The sequence below is a fragment of the Delphinus delphis genome, chromosome 6 (genome assembly GCF_949987515.2).
Source record: "Delphinus delphis chromosome 6, mDelDel1.2, whole genome shotgun sequence".
Taxonomy (NCBI): Eukaryota; Metazoa; Chordata; class Mammalia; order Artiodactyla; family Delphinidae; genus Delphinus; species Delphinus delphis.
The window spans coordinates 11,869,107-11,888,215 of record NC_082688.1 but is presented as its reverse complement, the minus strand read 5'-3'; the positions used below and the strand labels follow the sequence as shown (position 1 = coordinate 11,888,215).

The 19,109-nt window shown below is 45.2% G+C and overlaps 1 protein-coding gene across 4 annotated transcripts in view; it reads right to left on the bottom strand.

Moving 5' to 3' along the window:
* Positions 1-13,051, bottom strand: part of STRBP (spermatid perinuclear RNA binding protein) — a 137,623-nt gene extending 124,572 nt beyond the window's left edge. For 3 of the 4 annotated variants that reach the window (XM_060014183.1, XM_060014182.1, XM_060014180.1), the window contains exon 1: positions 12,918-13,051. The gene's annotated coding sequence lies outside the window, so the exon portion shown is untranslated. The remainder of the gene's footprint in view (positions 1-12,917) is intronic. The other variant, XM_060014181.1, reaches the window with a different exon arrangement.
* Positions 13,052-19,109: the final 6,058 nt, after the last annotated feature.

The window sequence follows — 19,109 nt, the reverse complement described above, 5'->3', positions numbered from 1 at the left end:
AAATATAAATATCATGCATCATTAGCTAGCCTATAAATAAAAATTGTATACATTAATCAAAGTATTTTGCAAATAATTTTTTCCTATAAATAACCTTGGGGTCAAAAACTCCTCCTGCTACAAGGCTCTTTAAAAGGATATAAATCTAAAAGGACTTTATTCTGTTCTTGAATTTGCCTGGAATAGAAGCTAAATCCTCTGATATCTTCTGGTATTTTGTTAAGTCTAGGTTGTTAAAGAAATGTTTTGGCAACTAACACCTTAACTGCCATTAATTAGCATAGAGGGCTTGTCTTCCTCCAATACACCGCTAAGTCCTAAGGGAAAAAAGAGGGCTACGGCATGATCATGCAAACCTAAACCTTTTAACTCAAAGTGATCTCAACAAAGTGATCGAGGTAACTAGTTCGGAACTCCCATTCTGTTCTTTTCAAAGGGGTAAGACAGACACTCCTTAGATATCCACAGCCAGTGAATCAGCAGTAAAGGGACACTCAAAGGATGACATTTAGGTTGTATCAAGCTGCTGAAGTGCTTTAAAGCAGCTTATCTAACAAACTTAGTGAAACAAGTGGAGCCACTTACAAATCAAAAGAAAAGTTTGGATGACTTACCAGAAGTTTCCCAAATCAATTATCTAGATTCAGACCTCAATAATAGATTCAGAATTGAATCTTACTTCTCTTTCTGCCAATTAGTTGTATCAAAATGAAGGCATAGGGGCTTCCCTGGTGGCGCAGTGGTTGGGAGTCCACCTGCAGATGCAGGGGACACAGGTTCGTGTCCCGGTCAGGGAGGATCCCACATGCCACGGAGCTGCTGGGCCCGTGAGCCATGGCCGCTGAGCCTGCCCGTCTGGAGCCTGTGTTCCGCAATGGGAGAGGCCACAACAGTGAGAGGCCCACTTACGGCAAAAAAAAAAAATAAAAAAATAAAAAATAAATGAAGGCATAGAGCCACAGATGCACATCCTTTATAAAAAGATTCTTGACTTACTTTCTATCAGAACAATAATCACCTGGTGTCACCACCACACCTGCAAACTCAATACCAAAACTAAACTAAACCTGTCCCTGATCCCACCTCTCCTGGCTTCCCGACTTCTCTTCAGGACACCCCAGCCGGCCTGTCAACTAAGCTTGAAACCTTGTAGACTTGGAGCTCAGTCCTCACATCCAGTTACCAAGTTTCGTCAGTACCAAGGCATTCTTTTTATACCCACTTGCACTACCTTTATCACTTTTTTCCTCAAACTGTTACAACAGCATCTTAATCAGTATGTGTTCTGGCCTCTTTTCACATAAAGTTGTCAAATTCATAAAGGTAGCTCTAATGTCATCCCTCCACTCTTGCTCAATCAAAACCTTTCACTGAAGCCTCACTGTCAACAGAAAAAAGTCTGAATTCCTCATTCTTACATTCAAGGCCTCTATCAGTGACTCCAATATTCCACTCCAAACTTACACTCTACCAATTTCCTTCATATTCCCTTATCTTTAATTAAGTGAACCACTTGTTCTTTTCCATAGAAATGTTGAGCATTCTTATTTTGCCTACACAGTGCCCTCCGTATGGAATTCTCTTCTGCATTATCTCATAATCTAATCCCACTTTTTCCTGTGACTCAGCACAGGTACCACATACCACATCCTCTCTTAAGTCTCTCCCTTATTCCCCTTAGCAGAAATAATTCCTTGCTCTTCTAAATTTCTGGACCATTTTAAGTACTTACTTTAAAAAAAATCTTACAGATATCTCAAAATCATACCATCACCTCCCCTCATAGACCGTAAGCTCTTAAAGTTCAGGGTCTATGTTTTATCTTTGTATCCCCCAATGCAACTAGCATAGTACATAACAAGTACTCAAAATTATAACAAATAAATAATAAAACCTATTAGCAGTCTGAAGAAAGGATATTCAGAAGAATCAGAAATACATCAAAAAGACATCAAGGTGCACAGTATTCCATAGGAAAAACCAAAATTCCAACTAAACACTACAACTATACTATCCTTTACCAAAGTAATAGACTACAACTAATAAAAGAATAGTTCACTGAACAAATACTCAAGTGCCTTAGTGCCAGGCACTATTCTAGATGCTTTAGAATCTACAGAACACAAAACCAACATTAATCCTTGCCTTTATGGAGCTTAAACACTAGTGAAGGGGAAAAAGCAATAAACAAAATAAGCAAGGAAAATATACTATAAGTTAAATGGTTTCAGTGGTATGCAGAAAAAGAGGCTGGGAAAAGGAGGCTAGGGAGGGCCAGAAACGGATGAACTGCCATTTTAACAGAGTGGGAAGGAAAGGCCTCACTGGAAAGGGGAGATACGCACCAAGACCTGAAAAGGATGGAGCCACGCATGTATCTGAGAAACAGCATTCTAGGCAGGGCAAACAGCAAATGCAAAGGACCTGAGACAGGAATACGCCTGGCACGTTAAAGGAACAAGAAGAAGGCCACTGTGGTCAGAATGGAGTAAGCAAAAAAAAAAAGAGGTCAGAGAGAAAAGAAGGGGGACTTCCGTGGCAGCACAATGGTTAAGAATCCGCCTGCCAATGCTGGGAACACAGGTTCGAGCCCTGGTCCAGGAAGATCCCACGTGCCGCAAAGCAACTAAGCCCGTGCGCCACAACTACTGAGCCTGCACTCTAGAGCCTGCGAGCCACAACTACTGAAGACTGCGTGCCTAAAGTCCACGCTCCACAACAAGAGAAGCCACCACAATGAGAAGCCGTCAATCACCGCAACTAGAGAAAGCCCACGCACAGCAACAAAGACCCAATGCAGCCATAAATAAACAAACAAACAAACAAATAAAGAGGAAAGAAGGGATCCAATCACTTACAGCCTTGATAGGACTTGCCCTTTTACTCTGAAAAAGATGGGGAATCACTAAGGGTTCTGACCAGAAGGAGACAAAAACCTGACTTACCTTTTTAAAAGGATCATTCTTGCTACAGTATTGCAAGCAGACTATAAGGGGGCAAAAGCAAAAAGAGCTACTGCAGTAATTCAGAGGAGCTGATGTAGACTCAACTCAGTAGACGTGATGAAAAGTGGTCAGAGTCTGGATATATTCTGAAGAAAGGACTGGCAAGATTGCCTGGTGGGTCAGATGTGTGTGAGAGGAAGAGAGTCAAGGATGACTCCAAGTTTTGGCCTGAGCAACTGGAAAGTCGGAGGAAATTGCTATTTACTAAGATGTGGAAGACGACAAGAGGGGCAGAGGAAATAGGGAGTCTGATTTAGGACAAGTTCAGTCTGAGATGTCAATGAAATATGTAAGTGGAGGTATCAAAATAGGCAGTAACCTGGAGTTTCAGATAAAAATTTTGGGAGTCATCAGCACATATATGGTATTTAAAGTCATGAGGTTGAATGAGATCACCAAGAGAATGAGAATAAAGAGCAGAGATCCCATGGGGCAGTCCAATATTAAGAGGTAGGAGTAATGAGGAAGAACCAACAAAGGAGACTGAGAAGAAGCCAAGGAGGTAGAAAGAACACCAGCAGAGTGTGGTGTCCTAGAAAGCAGAGCATAAAGTATTTCAAGGAAGGAGGCATCTACTGTGCCAAATGCTGCTAAAAGATCAAGTAAAAATTAAACTTGGTAGTTTTGACAACAGCAGTTTCAGTATGGTGATGGAGTTAAAGTCTCACTGCAGTAGGTTCAGGAGAAGACAGGAAAACTGTAGATGAGTAGAAACAACTTTTTCAAGAAGTTGAGAAATTGGGTTGTAGCTAGGAGAGACAGTGTGGTCAAGAAAAGGTCATTTAAAAAAATAATAGATTAAATAATAGCATATATATGCTGACTGGAATGAGCCTGTAGACAGGAGAATAATGATGTTGCAGGAAAGAAGGAAGACGGACATGATTTCAACTGCTAACAGAATTTCACCAGAAGAGTCAAATAGCTCAATGATGAGAAATTTCACTAGGTTAGTGGGCAATAATTTCAGAGTACTGTTATTCTTTGGGATATTCAAGAAGGGAGGAGGGCAACCCATAATTCTAATTCACATGCCATAGGAGGCTGGGCCATTTACTGAGAAACTTCATGTTAGGCATTTTATGTGTTATTTCATTTAAGCTCAAAATAACTTCATGAGGTATTATCTTTATGTTACAGATGAGGAACCAGAAGCTCAGAGAGCTAGTAATTTGATTAACACACAAAGCTGGTGAGTGGTAGAGCTATGTTTCAAATTCAGCTCCTTCTAAGTATTAGATAAAGAATTATTGTTAATTTGGAGGGTTAAAATAGTCTTGTGGGGCTTTTTTTGAGGTTCTTATCTGTTAGAAATATACACTAAAGTATTTATGGATGAAAGCGTATGATGTCTAAGATATGCTGTAGGGGCTTCCCTGGTGGCGCAGTGGTTGGGAGTCCGCCTGCCGATGCAGGGGACACAGGTTCGTGCCCCGGTCTGGGAGGATCCCACATGCCGCGGAGCGGCTGGGCCCGTCAGCCATGGCCGCTGAGCCTGCGCCTCTGGAGCCTGTGCTCCGCGACGGGAGAGGCCACAACAGTGAGAGGCCCGCGTACTGCAGGGAAAAAAAAAAAAGATCTGCTGTAAATACTCCAGCAAAAACAACAACAAAAATTGTTAATGAGAGACCGATGAAACAAGAGCAACAAGATGCTGGTAATTGTTGAAGCTAGATGACGGGTACATGGACGTTCACCGTACTGTTCCCTTTTATGTACATCTGAAAATGCCATGATAAAAAAAAAAAAAAATCCAGGTCCTCTGAGTCAAATTGCTCATTACTTCAAAGCCTGTCCTTAATTTCTACTCAAACCTCCTTTCAAAGAAAGTTATGTGCTTCACAGCTTACAAACAATTTTCTTATCTTCTTTAATCCTCACTATAATTCTGTAAATTAGGGGTTTTATTCCAATTTTATACACGAGGAAAGAGATCTATGACTAGTAAACAGCAGGATCAGACCTCTGAGCCAAGTCTTTTTGTGTCAAAAACATTCTTCTACTACCCAATAGAGCAATCGATGTTGCACTAGGGTCACCTCTGGGCATACCTACAAGGAGAGTCCACCCAAGTGCTAGCCCTTTCCCTCAGATTCAGTGCTACTGCATAATCCTAGGACCCTGAGTTTCCTAAGAAAGAAGCATTATTCCAGGTAGCCCTTAAAAAGCCTTGTACTCAGGTGCTTGACTAAAAGAGGCAGGAGGCAGGTTTCAAATTTCTGCAGCCATCAACCTTCCTTGGCAAATTTGGGAACTATCAGCAATTTGATATACAACTTCTGAAAGGGTGTTCTGAAAGCCTGCTTATCTCTGCTCCAGGGTCAACTCTTCTTGCCTCCATTTCTTCAAATGTAATACTCTGCTGTTCACCTACACAACTATCATAGGGACCAAAGTCCAGGTATGTGAACCCTGAGCTCTAAAAATAAACAACACTACTAAACAATACTGACCAATTTCAAAAGCCAATTTTGTGTAACTCCACAACACTTACCACAAAGCTGGCTTATCAGAAAGCATCACAGTTGATACTTATTTTTAAGATACCATCTTTTAAAAAGCCTCATCACTACTATTTTTGATATCTGTCCTCCCATGCTAAACTTGACGTTATAAGCATATTTAGAGCTTACTTCAAAAACAACCGAAAGGGACTTCCCTGGTGGTCCAGTGGTTAAGAATCCGCCTCCCAAAGCAGGGTATGTGGGTTCGAGCCCTGGTTGGTGAACTAAGATGCCACATGCCATGGGGCAACTAAGCTCACGTGTGGCAACTACTGAGCCTGAGTGCTGCAAACTACAGAGCCCACACGCTACTAGAGAGAAGCCCGTGCCACAAAGAGCCCGCGCGCCACAATGAAAGATCCCACATTCCCCAACAAAGATCCTGCATGCTGCAACAAAGATCCCACGTGTCACAACTAAGGCCCAATGCAGCCAAATAAGTAAATAAATACATTTTTAAAAACAAAAGCAACCGAAAATATGTATACCAAGGGCACTACATGTTTATTCTCTCCAGCTGCTAACCTACACTACCAAAATTGCAACACCTTTCCCCTCTAGTTCACTAACTTTGCTAACTAAAACTGAGCTGTCCAGAGTTAAGTCAAGAGCCACCCAGTATCCAGTAGTTCCATTAGGTTAAAATGTAGGTTGCCTAAGCTCTATAAAAGCCTAATCACTGCATGATTAGATGCAATGTTTGAGGAGTTTCAGACTTACTTGGAATTATAAACATCATAAGAATGAACTGCCTGCACACTGCAATGAAGAGTAGCTACTGCTCGCCACAACTAGAGAAAGCCTGCGCGCAGCAACGAAGACCCAACCCAGCCAAAACTAAATAAACAAATAAATAAATTTTTAAAAAAAGAATGAACAGGCTTCCCAGGTGGCGCAGTGGTTGAGAGTCCGCCTGCTGATGCAGGGGACACGGGTTCATGCCCCGGTCCGGGAGGATGCCGCATGCTGTGGAGCGGCTAGGCCCGTGAGCCATGGCCGCTGAGCCTGTGCGTCCGGAGCCTGTGCTCCGCAACGGGAGAGGCCACAACAGTAAGAGGCCCATGTACCGCAACAACAAAAAATAATAATAATGAACTGCCTTCATCTTACCTTTTAGAAACAAAACACTACCCAGCTGTCTTAAAATATACTGATTTTTAGTAGGCTGACTAAACACAGGTAACCAAAATTACGGACTCCAGTTTCACATTAAGGGTCAATCTATCTAGGGAAGGACGTGTTCTTTACTCAAAACAATATTATTGAGCCCTACTAAGAAATCTCAGGTCTGGCACAAAACATGCCTTTGAGCCTAAAGCCAGCACATGTTTGCTGACGTAAACTGACAAAACAGGTAAGCATCATAAAAAATAAATAAAAATCTACACAGAGTCTTTAGGACAATTACTTTCTGCTTTAGGTCAATGGTATTAATATCGTTAAATTCAACTCATAAACAAAATGCTGATCTAACCAACTGGATATCATGAAAAGCCCTGGCACCTGGAAAACTGCAAAGAACAGGAAATTCTGCAGGTGCAGTAAGAAACTACACCTTATCCATGACCCAGAAATGCCTTAGAATTTGTCACACAACCTGCTGCAGAATTCTCACTTTTCAAATGGAAATGAACCATGAAGTCACACAACCCAAAGCTGTGATTTAATTATTGATATAATCAACTGCACCCTTTTGAGTTGTGCTAAAGTTAACTAAAGAAAGCAGATGTTCTACACAGTGTTAGTTATGTCATAAGTTAAGAGAATTTGAATATCAAATAACTAAAATTTAGGACTGCCTTCATTCACTCCACAACACACATATTGTTGAGACAGACACCATACTTCTCAAAAATGATACACTTAAAGGACCCTCAGGACAAGAAATGAAAGACATGAAGGTGAGAGACCAGGTCATTTGGTCACCTCACTATTTAATGCAAGACCTAAAAGTTAAAGATTTGCAGGTCTTTCAGGCTCAAACCATTTAAATATTCAGCTCACCATTAATCTGGTCTCATTACTTTATTCCTTTCTGTTTCAACTGACGTATAAGTTTAACTTACATCTCTCAATAAACAGTTTTCTAAAATTAAACTGAATTATGAAGCCTCTCATAATTACCTGTCAGAAAGTTTTTCTACAGCTGAACAAAATTTTTAAAACAACCAATTTTCCAATAAAAGGGTCTATGCAAAACAAATGAAAGCAGAAGAGCAGTAAGATGGGTAATGGTGTCCAAACATGTTATAAAAGAGAGTAAACTATTAAGAATAGATCAGCTAGCATAGAAAGACTATCAGAGCTGGGTATTACCAAGCTCAAGCAAATTAATGCCTAATAAAGCAACTTACTATTTACATTTTTGCAATGTCAATCAGGACCAGATCTGGAGGCTTTTTACAACTAATAAACCAAACACAACATTAAATAAACATTTAAAAATCATTCCTGGGACTTCTCTGGTGGTGCAGTGGTTAAGAATCTGCCTGCCAATGCAGGGGACATGGCTTCGAGTCCTGGTCCAGGAAGATCCCACATGCCGCGGAGCAACTAAGCCCATGCGCCACAACTACTGAGCCTGAGCTCCAGAGCCCACGAGCCGCAACTACTGAGCCCACGTGTCACAACTACTGAAGCCCACTCACCTAGAGCCCGTGCTCCACAACAACAGAAGCCACCGCAATGAGAAGCCCACACACCGCAGCGAAGAGTAGCCCCTGCTAGCCGCAACTAGAGAAAGCCTGCGCGCAGCAACGAAGACCCAATGCAGCCATAAATAAATAAATTTTAAAAATAAATAAATAAAAATAAAATGAAAATCACTGCCCCTCAAATAGAGCATAACCTGTCAATGGGCTTGGAAATGTGAAATGGATAGGTAATTATTTGCTAACTAAAACTTAAAAAAGGAAAAAGTATGCAATAAATCTGAAAAAGGAGGCTCAATGCCACTAGAAGAAGCGATAGCCCCATTTTTCTGTTCAAGTCACTCAGAATTAATCAATTTTCTGCAAAAAACATAGGGAAATTATATTATTCCTGATTTAAAAATTGAATTCACTGAGTGAGAAAAGTACTCTGTGTCTGGAAATTCATGCTTAGAACTCAGAATGTCTCTCACAAGTTTCTGCTTGACTCAAGAATTCAAATCAGCACCAATACTCAGCTGCAGAAATGAGCCAGGAAAGATATGTAGACAGTAAAGAATGAACAAACTTCAATTTGCAGATATCTCTGATATTCACGTAAGTTTCATCTCTATCCAAGTTTCTCATTACAAATTAACCCACCTAACGCCAAACTCTGAAGTACTAATTATTATTTGACCAGGCTAAAAGGAAAAAAAGAACCAAAGAAATAACATCTATTACCCCTATTTACATAGTCCTAATCTTCGTGAAAGGTTTAAACTTGTTTTATATAAACCATCTCAATTCTCATGGGAGATAGATAAAGAGTCAGGTTTCTGGAGGAGAAACAAGCACAAAGGGATTAAGTATCTTGTCCAGCAAGTCACCAGTGAAAATAAAACCAGACCCAATTATTTAGCCTACAAAGTCTAAACAACCTGCTTTCCTTGGTTCATAAACTTAGGATAATATTTTAAAGTGCCTACAAATTATCCCAAACCATAGAACTTCACGGAACAATACATATAATCAGAACACTATGCCAGAATTGAGTATTCTGAACAAGAAAGTACTGCTTGCGCCAAATCAATGAAATGAACCAACACAACGGACTTTAAAAATACAAGGAGGAAACAATAGTTATACGGGAGAGAATTTTCAAAGGTCACTCTATTCATCTTATATCTTACTGCTCAAATTATCTGCCAGGAAGCCAAAGGGGTCAAACATGATCCTTATAATTATATTCAACACATATATAAAATCTCAAAATACCGCTAAGAGTTTCAATCAAAGCCATTTATATTTTAAAAACTTTGCCCTCCAAAAATAAAATCTTATAGCAATGTCTTTAGAGCGTTACTTTGCTGCCTTCATGATACGCTTCAGTATACACTTCAAATTTGAATTTTAAAAATGATTAGCTTCCAGTTTATTTTTAAAATATTTATATTTACAGATACAGATTACTTAAAATGTGGTGTTCTGCTCAGCTCTCATTATGTTTAGGCAAGATTCCCACTTCCACTCAAACTTATTATTTGAACTTACAATGGCTGCATTATTCAAACTTAGAATTTAGATACTTCCTAAATGGATAAAAGAAGAAAACTAATCAACCCAGAAAGCTTCCCAAGGTACCAAAGAGGACCTTTTATTTGAGATCATACTAGGTACCACATTATACAATACATGAAGCCCACAAAGCAATAATTGAAGTTATCTCTGCAACATGATGAAATCATTTTTTTTGCAAAATCTGACAAGACTGAATTTTCAACTGTCAAAAGGGAAATCGTTTTCCAAGATTGTAGAAAACCCTGCTTACCGAGGCAATCTCAAAGCAGTTTCCTTAATCCTTCCAAATCCCAAAGAATCTAACACAAGCCACAGAACACTGAATGAGACCTGCTGAAATGTCTGTGCTCAAACCCCTAAAGGTTATTCCATATGTCCACACAATCCATGAAGTCTTTCCTAAATAAAGCTAACACTGCACTCCTCAACTTAAATTAAAATACCAGAAAATCCAAAAGCCTCTAACTAAATTTTACATGAACTATTTGGGGATAAAAGCTGACAACAAAGGATGTGTTATCTGCACCTTGAAGAGCCATAGAACTCCATTCCTGCCACTTTCAGAAGCTGAATGTACATTACCTCTGTCTGCCTCTAGCATGGGACTCAGATATTACATCACTCAAATGCCTGAAAACTGCCCTATTACCCAGAAAGCACCAGGGTACCTGAGACACTGCACCAAGGTATCCCTTCCTCCCTCTGATACATAGCCCTCAAACACGCTGGGCCCTGCTCTCTTGCAGTATCTTCACAAAGACATCTGCCCTTCACCTGCTGCAATTCTGTTTCTGTTCACTCTTGGTGTACTCCTCTTGACTCTGTATGCCTCTTCTATTTGCCCACTCATCTGGCCAATGCACTAGGACGATACTCCACCACACAACTCCTCCAAATTTGGGAGTGTGTACTCAGGTCTCCCTTAGCCCTTCCCCATTCACTGGGTTCTGGAACTAAAATCAGGCTTCACGATCTCTCTGATCCTAGAAGGATGAACTTTCATATATGGTAAAGGGCTTAATGTTCTCTATTTTCCAGTACCATCATTCCAGGATCCACACACACAACCCCACACACTCTCCAGTTCCTGTGAAGGTCAGAATTTAATCCCCTCCTCTTTAGTTTCTTTTTTTTCCAACTTCTACACTCCGCTCTTCTGTATACTTACAGTGACCTAAAAAACTGTGGCCCTTTTAATCTCTCAAGACCCCAAGTTTTCCAATCTCTCTCCACACTTCAGGACCCGCTCTTTCCATACTCTTATGAAGCAATGTGATTTCCTAATTCTCTCCAGCCTGAATACTCACTTCCTGCTCTAAACCTGGGCCTCCTACTTCCCCACCACTGCCCCAATCCAATACACAACCTACCGCTTTCTAGTAACAGACATGTCCACACACATCCCCACCTTACCCTTTCCTTACCCCACTACAGGCACTACGCATTCTTCTACATCCTCTACCCAAAGATATCCTGTCTTCCCCCTTTCCTTCCCTTTATTCCCTACCTACCTCCTTCCCTCTACCAGACAAAATCTAGCTCCCCAAACCCATGCTTCCCTCCCTGCACATATTGTATACTTGTCTTCAAACCTATCCCCTACGCATCCCCTCTACTGATTTCCCTCCCACACACTCCACCCCCCTTTCCTTGTCCCCAACTTCCCTCCACACGTGCTGCCCCAGAAACATTTCCTTCCATCTGCTCCCCCTCCCCACCTCACCTGCCACTCGAAGAACATCTCCCTCCCCCCACACCTCTGGCCCTCCACCTCACACACACTCCACTCCACCTGTCCCCTCCAAGGTCTCCCCAACCCCGAAGTCCCCTCTCTCACTGCTCCCCCACCTTCATCCATACTTCAAGAACACCCTCCAGGGACTTCCCTGGTGGTCCAGGGGGTAAGACTCCACACTTGCAATGCAGGGGAACTAAGATCCCATATGCCATGTGGCATGGCCCCCCCCCCCCAAAAAAAAAGAACACCTTCCATTTCACTCACTTGTCCTGTTCTTCACTAAATGCCCCGGCATCTCCTCTCCATCCCCATCACTCTCTCCCACTGTCCCCACTTCTCTGTCAAACCCCTCAAACTCAGACCCTGATCCAAATGCCCTCCCCCTTCTGCCCTCTACTCATCTCCCCTGAGCACGGCTACCAGAGAGATACCTGCCTTCTGCCCTCACATGCTTTCCCCTGGCAGGGCCCTTCTATCCAGCCTCAACACCCTCCTGCCTCCCTCCTGGCCAGACACTGCCCTCACACCTCTCACAGGTCTCTTGAAGCCTCTGGGCCTATCCTCCCGCACCTCCTGCCTGAACACCTCACCATCACTCCAGAGACCCCCCCCCCCGACACCCTCCTTCCCCGCCAACCCTTTCCACGCTCACCCTGCCACACTGTCCCCGAGCCGGACACCTCCGCATTTCCCTTCACATTTGTCCGCGGTCTTCCTGATTATCTTGCCCCCAGTCCCTGTCCCTCGCACGCAGCCCCGGCCGGGACATCGCCTCTTCCATGACTCCCCTGAGTCCCCAGTCTTCTCCTTCCATTCCCATCACACTCGCCCCTGCCCTCCCCAAGCCTCCCTCACACCCTCCCGAACCCCCACGGGCTGCCCCCCATTCGCCCGACCGCCCTCCAGCCCTTCCGCGCTCGCCCCGGCCCCCATGGGTCCCCAGAACCTGCCTGAAGGCCCTCAGCCTCCACTGGGCCGGATCCCTCACCCTTCCTTCTCCCCCAAATCTGCCCACACCCTCCACCCGCCCCCGCGCAGTCTCTCCCCCAGCCCCTGCCCCCAACGTCCTCCAACACCTGCCCAGAACCCTTCGTCCTCTATCCCACCCAGAGCCCCCGGTGCCAGGTCCCCCCACACTGCCCACGCCCTCCCTTCGCTCGGGGCCGGGACGCTGTGCCCCCCAAAGGTGAGGAAGGCTGCCCGCTGCCCTTGCCCGAAGCGGCCGGGGTACCGCAACTGCGGCGGCGGCGGCCGCCACAATGCCGGAGCCACGGGGGCCGGGATTGCTCCCCGCTCTCCGCCCCGGCCGCCGCTGCCGCCGCCGCCGCCGCTGCTAAGGACGCACAACAAACAATGCGGGGCCCGGGCCGGCACCGCCAACCGCCTCAACCGCCGCCTTAACCGCCGCCCGCCCGGGACGGCCAGCCGCGCAGGCGCCTGCCCCTCCGCCGCAGCCTACCCGCGCCGCCGCGCTCTGCCCGCTCCCGGTCCCCGCTCCCGCTCCGCCGCCGCCGCCACCTCGTCCGCCTGCGTCTCCGACCCCTCAGCCCAGCGGCGGCGGCTGCGGCGGTTGCTGCCCTGGTGGCGCTCGCGGCTCCGGTCTCCGTTTCGGCGGCGGCGGCGGCGAGCACGTGACGCATCCGAGGGCGCCCATTGGCCGGGCCGGGGGGCGGGCCCCGCGGCTGCTGGGAAACGGAAAGCCCGCCCCCTCGCTCGCCGCGCGCCCCCTCCACGCGCGCTCTGCCGCACCTGAGAGCGCCTGCCAGCGCCCGCCGCCGCCGTGCCGCGCCACCGCCTGCGCCAACTGCGCACCTGGGAGCGCGCAGGGAGCACACGCTGGTGGCGGCCGCATGCACCTGCGAGCGGACGCTTACGTAAACTGCGTCCCCGCCTTCCTCCCAGCGCCTGGCCCCCTCCTGCTGCAGCACCTGAGCCCCGCTGCGCTAGCGGCGTAACTGCTGCGGAGCGGGGACGAGCTGCGCAGGGAGGCGAGCGAAATGCACGGAAACTTCGTAACTTCCGAATCTGGGAGCGGCTCCCGGCCGCCGCCGGGGCGAGCCGGCCTTTCCCGCTCAGCGCCCCAGTGCTCGGTATCCGCCAACTCAAGTAGTTACGCAAACGGAGTAGGTGCCATAATGCCTCTCCAGGTGGAGGAGGGGGAGCCCAGTGAGCTTTGACTAGTTAAAAGGTTGGAACCCAGCTTCCACACCTCCTACACCAACCAGCTGTGTGACCTTGACCAAATTACAGAACCACTCATCCTCAGTTTCCTGGTCCGGCAAGCTGGGACAATAATTCCGATTTAGGAGCTGTTGGAGGGATAGATAAAAGACAATAGGTGCGAATTCTCCTAGCACATTGCAGTTTAGTCAGCAACCTCCTCTCCTTCTCCCACTCTTCATGGACCTCCCTGGGACTGAGTTGGGGCCAGGACCTCTCTGACCTCCTTAGAGTTAGGTCAGACTTTGGCTGAACTCCTGCCCAGCCTGTGCTGGGGAAGAAATGAAGGTTTGCTTTTTATTTTACGTTCACTATCCCGGCACCTTCTTGGTACCCAGCATTCTGCCAGCGAGGTGGGCCCCTACTACTGAGTACCTCATGCATGACAGGTGCTGTACTGGGGGCTGGGATGCACAGGTGAATGAGATAGGTCCTTGCCCTAAAGGAATTCCCAGCCTAGGGTGGAAATGACCTGACCACACAGAGCCAAGGCTTGGAGAGCTGGGGGTACGGGAGGGATCTCCCACAGCGGCTCCATTCAGGGCGTTTCCATCTTTCTAACATACTAGGCTCAAATATTTTAACAGCTTTGCTTCATTCACAGGATAAAGTGTAAACACCCTAACTCAACTTAAAAGGCTTTGATGGGCTTCCCTGGTGGCTCAGTGGTTAAGAATCTGCCTGCCAATGCGGGGGACATGGGTTACGAGGGACACGGGTTAGAGCTCTGGTCCGGGAAGATCCCACATGATGCAGAGCAACAAAGTCCGTATGCCACAACTACTGGGCCCGCGCTCTAGAGTCCACACGCCACAGCTACTGAAGCCTACATGCCTAGAGCCTGTGCTCCACAACAAAAGAAGCCACCACAATGAGAAGCCTGTGCACTGCAACTAGAGAAAGCCCACACACAGCAAAGAAGACCCAATGCAGCCATAAATAAATATATTAATTAAATACATTTTTTTAAAAAAAGGCTTTGATAATCTGGCCTTAAATTTCAAGTTACACGCCCTTGCCTTTGCCCCCTCCTCAGGCCAACTTGACCCTCCAGTTACACTGAACTTGAGAACTGTGGTTGACATAATATGGCACTTCTGAGCCTCCTGAGTCAAGTGCTAGGCCCCAAATCCTTTTCTATACCCTCTCCCCACCTCCAACCACCATACCTTTCTTTATCCTCCTGAAAAACTCCTTGGTGTTCTTATCAGTCAGCTCAGAATGTATTCTCTGCAGAACTCCTTGGCTGCCTTCAACACATTGCCTAAACTCCCACTGCTTTGCACATAGCCCCATGAAACCATGAATTCTTATAACACTAGATTGTAGTTTTTTTGCTGTCTGTCACCTCCCTGGACTGTAAGCACTTTGAGGACAGCGTCATCTCTCTACCTTCGTGGGGTAGGAAGGACATGAGTTGAGATCATTAAAGCTGGGCTTTGCAGGAAGGACATGAGTCTGTTGGGGGAGGAGAGACAAGCTGCACTAAAAAAGTCTGGGGTCAAGTGAGATAATAATATGTCATACCTAACAATATGCAAAAGGTTGTCCTAAGGATCCAATGAGAAATATATCTCAGGAACTAAGTATGGTGCTTGGCACTTGGTAAAATTTTTAATTTTTTTTAAATAGGAGGATTGGACAGCATTAAGCATTTAATGGTATCTCTTATTCAAATATTTTTTAAAATATTTATTTATTTATTTGGCTGTGCCTGGTCTTAGCTGTGGCAGGCAGGATCTTCCTTGCCGCGTGCAGGATCTTTGTTGCAACATGCGAAGTCTTAGTTGTGGCATGTGGGATCTAGCTCCCTGACCAGGGATCAAACCCGGGCCCCTGCATTGGGAGTGTGGAGTTTTAGCCACTGGACCACCAGGGAAGTCCCCTCCAATATCTTTTTTAGTTGAAGTATAGCTGATTTACAATATTGTGTTAGTTTCAGGTGTACAGCAAAGTGATTCTTTTTTGTTGTTATTTATTACAAGATATTGAATATAGTTCCCTGTGCTATACAGTAAATCCTTGTTGTTTATCTATTTTATATATGGTAGTATGTATCTGTTAATCCTATACTCCAATTTATCCCTCCCTTCTCCCCTCCTCTTTAGTAACCAAAAGTTTGTTTTCTGTGTTTGTGAGTCTGTTTCTGTTTTCTCTTATTCCAATATCTTTATTGGATTTAGAATTCCAAACATTCCTGACAAAAACATGCAAATGAAACCACAGTAAAGAAAGTAAAATTTTTCAAGTATGTCTCTTCCTTCCTGTCCCCCCTCCACTCTCTTTAGCCCTAATCCCACCTTCCAAGGCAGCTACTTTTAAGTTTTCCATGTCCTATAATGTATGTCCAGAGAAAGAAGAAGATTGCAGAAAATTATGTACTTATAATGTGTATGTATACTTGTATTCTGCATAGAAAAAGGTTGGAAAGGATTAAACACCAGTTACTACTGTTATGCCTGGAAAGTAGAATTGGGCGTGGAGTTGGGGGACTAAATACTTCTGCACTGTTTTATTTTATTTTATTTATTTATTTATTTATTTCCCGGTACGCGGGCCTCTCAGTGTTGTGGCCTCTCCTGTTGCAGAGCACAGGCTCCGGACGCGCAGGCTCAGCGGCCATGGCTCACGGGCCCAGCCGCTCCGCGGTATGTGGGATCTTCCCGGACCGGGGCACGAACCCGCGTCCCCTGCATCAGCAGGCGGATTCCCAACCACTGCGCCACCAGGGAAGCCCCTGTTTTAATTTTTTAAGAATACATATACATTATACATAAAGCACATTTTTAAAATTTTACTGAGGTATATTTACATATAAAATTCATGCATCTCAGGTATACAAATCAGGGATTTTTAGTAACTTTACCAAGTGGTGCAACGTCAGTATAAATCAGTTTCAAATCATTTTAGATTCCCCATAAACCCTTCATTCCCATTTACTGTTAATCCCCATTCCCACCCTTAGCCACAGGCAATGACTAGTCTACTCTTGCTCTATTTTTGCTTTTCTAGCTATACTAGGTGCATTTTTTAATCAAATAGAAGTTTTAGGAAAAGAAATAAAGAAAGGTATCACCTCCTAAGCCCACCCAGTGATAGTAATTACTGTTAATATTTGTATCTGGGGCTTCCCTGGTGGCGCAGTGGTTGAGAGTCCGCCTGCCAATGCAGGGGACGCGGGTTCGTGCCCTGGTCTGGGAAGATCCCACATGCCGCGGAGCGGCTGGGCCCGTGAGCCATGGCCACTGAGCCTGCGCGTCCAGAGCCTGTGCTCCGCAATGGGAGAGGCCACAACAGTGAGAGGCCCTCGTACCGCAAAAAATATATATATATATTTGTATCTGTTGTTCCAAGCTTTTCCTAGGCATAAAAATATATAACTTTTACGAAGTGAGATTATAGTATACCTTCTGGGTTTTTTTTTCACTTAACAATATAAAGTAATTACACCTCTCTTTGTGTCACTGAATACTCTTTGGCATAATGTTGTACCTTAAGAATGATTTAATTAAACCAAACCTCTATGTTGGGTGTTTGAGTCTTTTCCAGTATTTTCACTGTTATAAACAGGGGAAGGTAATAGACGTTGTAAAGTTCTAGAGCTCAGTGAGCTTTGATATCACACCTAAGTTCAAATACTAGCACTTCTTGTTTCATCCATTGGCTGCACAAATATATACTGGGAACCTACTATGTGCTAGTCCCTAGGGACACAAAAGCAAGCAAACAGCTACCCAGCCCTACCCTCATGGGGCTCAAGGCCAGTGGGAGAGAGACGTACTTTAATCAAATAATAACACTGAATGGCCCGCAGAGAGGGGAGCCTCCGGGCAATGGGGAGGGGAGGGGAGAAGTAGGGTCCTCTGAGGAGGCGTCTTTGGAGTATATACTTGGCATAGCGCTGTGCTATTCTTCCAGAAGGCACCTAAGAAAGGGAGGTGAATTGGCTGCCCTGCCTGAGCGATGTGCAGCCCTTCACAGTTCCTGGTGCTTTCACACTCTTAGCTCATTTGACCCTCTCATCTCCCCACAGAAGAGAAGAAAACAGAGGACATCGAGGCCCAGAGAAGGAAGTGAATTGCCCCAAGTCACCAGGCCAGGAAAGAAGGGCACAGCTGAAATTAGACTCTGGTCTGACTCCTAGCCCAGTGCTCTTGGTCTCAAAGGACACCAGCCTCTAGAGAGGGCATTCATATTTGAAGGACCACGTTGAGACAGAGGCAGAAAACACACAGAGCTGCACTATCCGATACAATAGGCAGTAACTTAATATTCAATTTCTCTTCTGCATTAGATATATTTTAAGTGCTCCGTAGCTACATGTGGCTAGTGGCTCCCATACTGAATGGCTCTGATATAAAACTTTTCCATCATTGTAGAAAGTCCTATCAGTCAGGGCTGACCTAGAGGAACAATAATAATATATTCGTAGTAATAGTAATATCTAACTTGTATATTATTTTCCAAAGCACTTGCCCTGGGAGGTACAGGTCAGTCTGGTCTCCCTCTTCTTCATTTCCCCACCATAGACCAGTTCTATAGAAAGAAGCCGAAGACAGAAAGGTGGCTAGTCGTGCCCTAGGTCAGAGGGGTGGGACCTAGGGGATATGACATCCCTCAACTTTGTGCCATCATGTTTCTAAATCTACATGTATCTCCAGCCATTCTCTCCTCCTTCCCTCCTTTTACAAAAACTGGCTCTTTTCAACCAAGGCCAGGTCCTTTGCCTGCATCTGGACGCCCTCCTTACCTACCCTCTAAGGAACTTCATGCCTTAATGTGCCCCTCTCTGCTGTGGTCAGCCTCTCCTGGATTCCTTCCATTATTATCCAAACAGTCTCTTCTCTTCTTAAAAAAAAAGAAGAAGGAGAAAAGAAACTAGATCCCCAGGTGATCACATGCACCTTGTAGTTTGAGAACAACTGACCCAAAATCAACAGCTTCAGGTGTCAGTTGGAGGAAACTCAACTATCACAGCAAAATTGCCATTGCTGACACGGTTTTCTGAAAAGGTGAATAACTCTTGGTAGAGTCTGAACACAACAAGGTGTAATCTTCATTCACTTTGCATAGTATTTGCCTCCCTGGAATATTAAAATCATGCTAGAATATACTCTGTTTGAAAATGGGAGTTAGTTGTTAGGCTCAGATAATTGTACACAGGACTTTCACCTATGTAAATGTCCAGTGTGACGTTCAAAAAATCATGATGGGGCTTCCCTGGTGGCGCAGTGGTTGGGAGTCCGCCTGCCGATGCAGGGGACATGGGTTTGTGCCCCGGTCTGGGAGGATCCCACATGCCACGGAGCGGCTGGGCCCGTGAGCCATGGCCGCTGAGCCTGCGCGTCCAGAGCCTGTGCTCCGCGGCGGGAGGGGCCACAGCACTGAGAGGCCTGCGTACCGCAAAAAAAAAAAAAAAAAAAAAAATCAT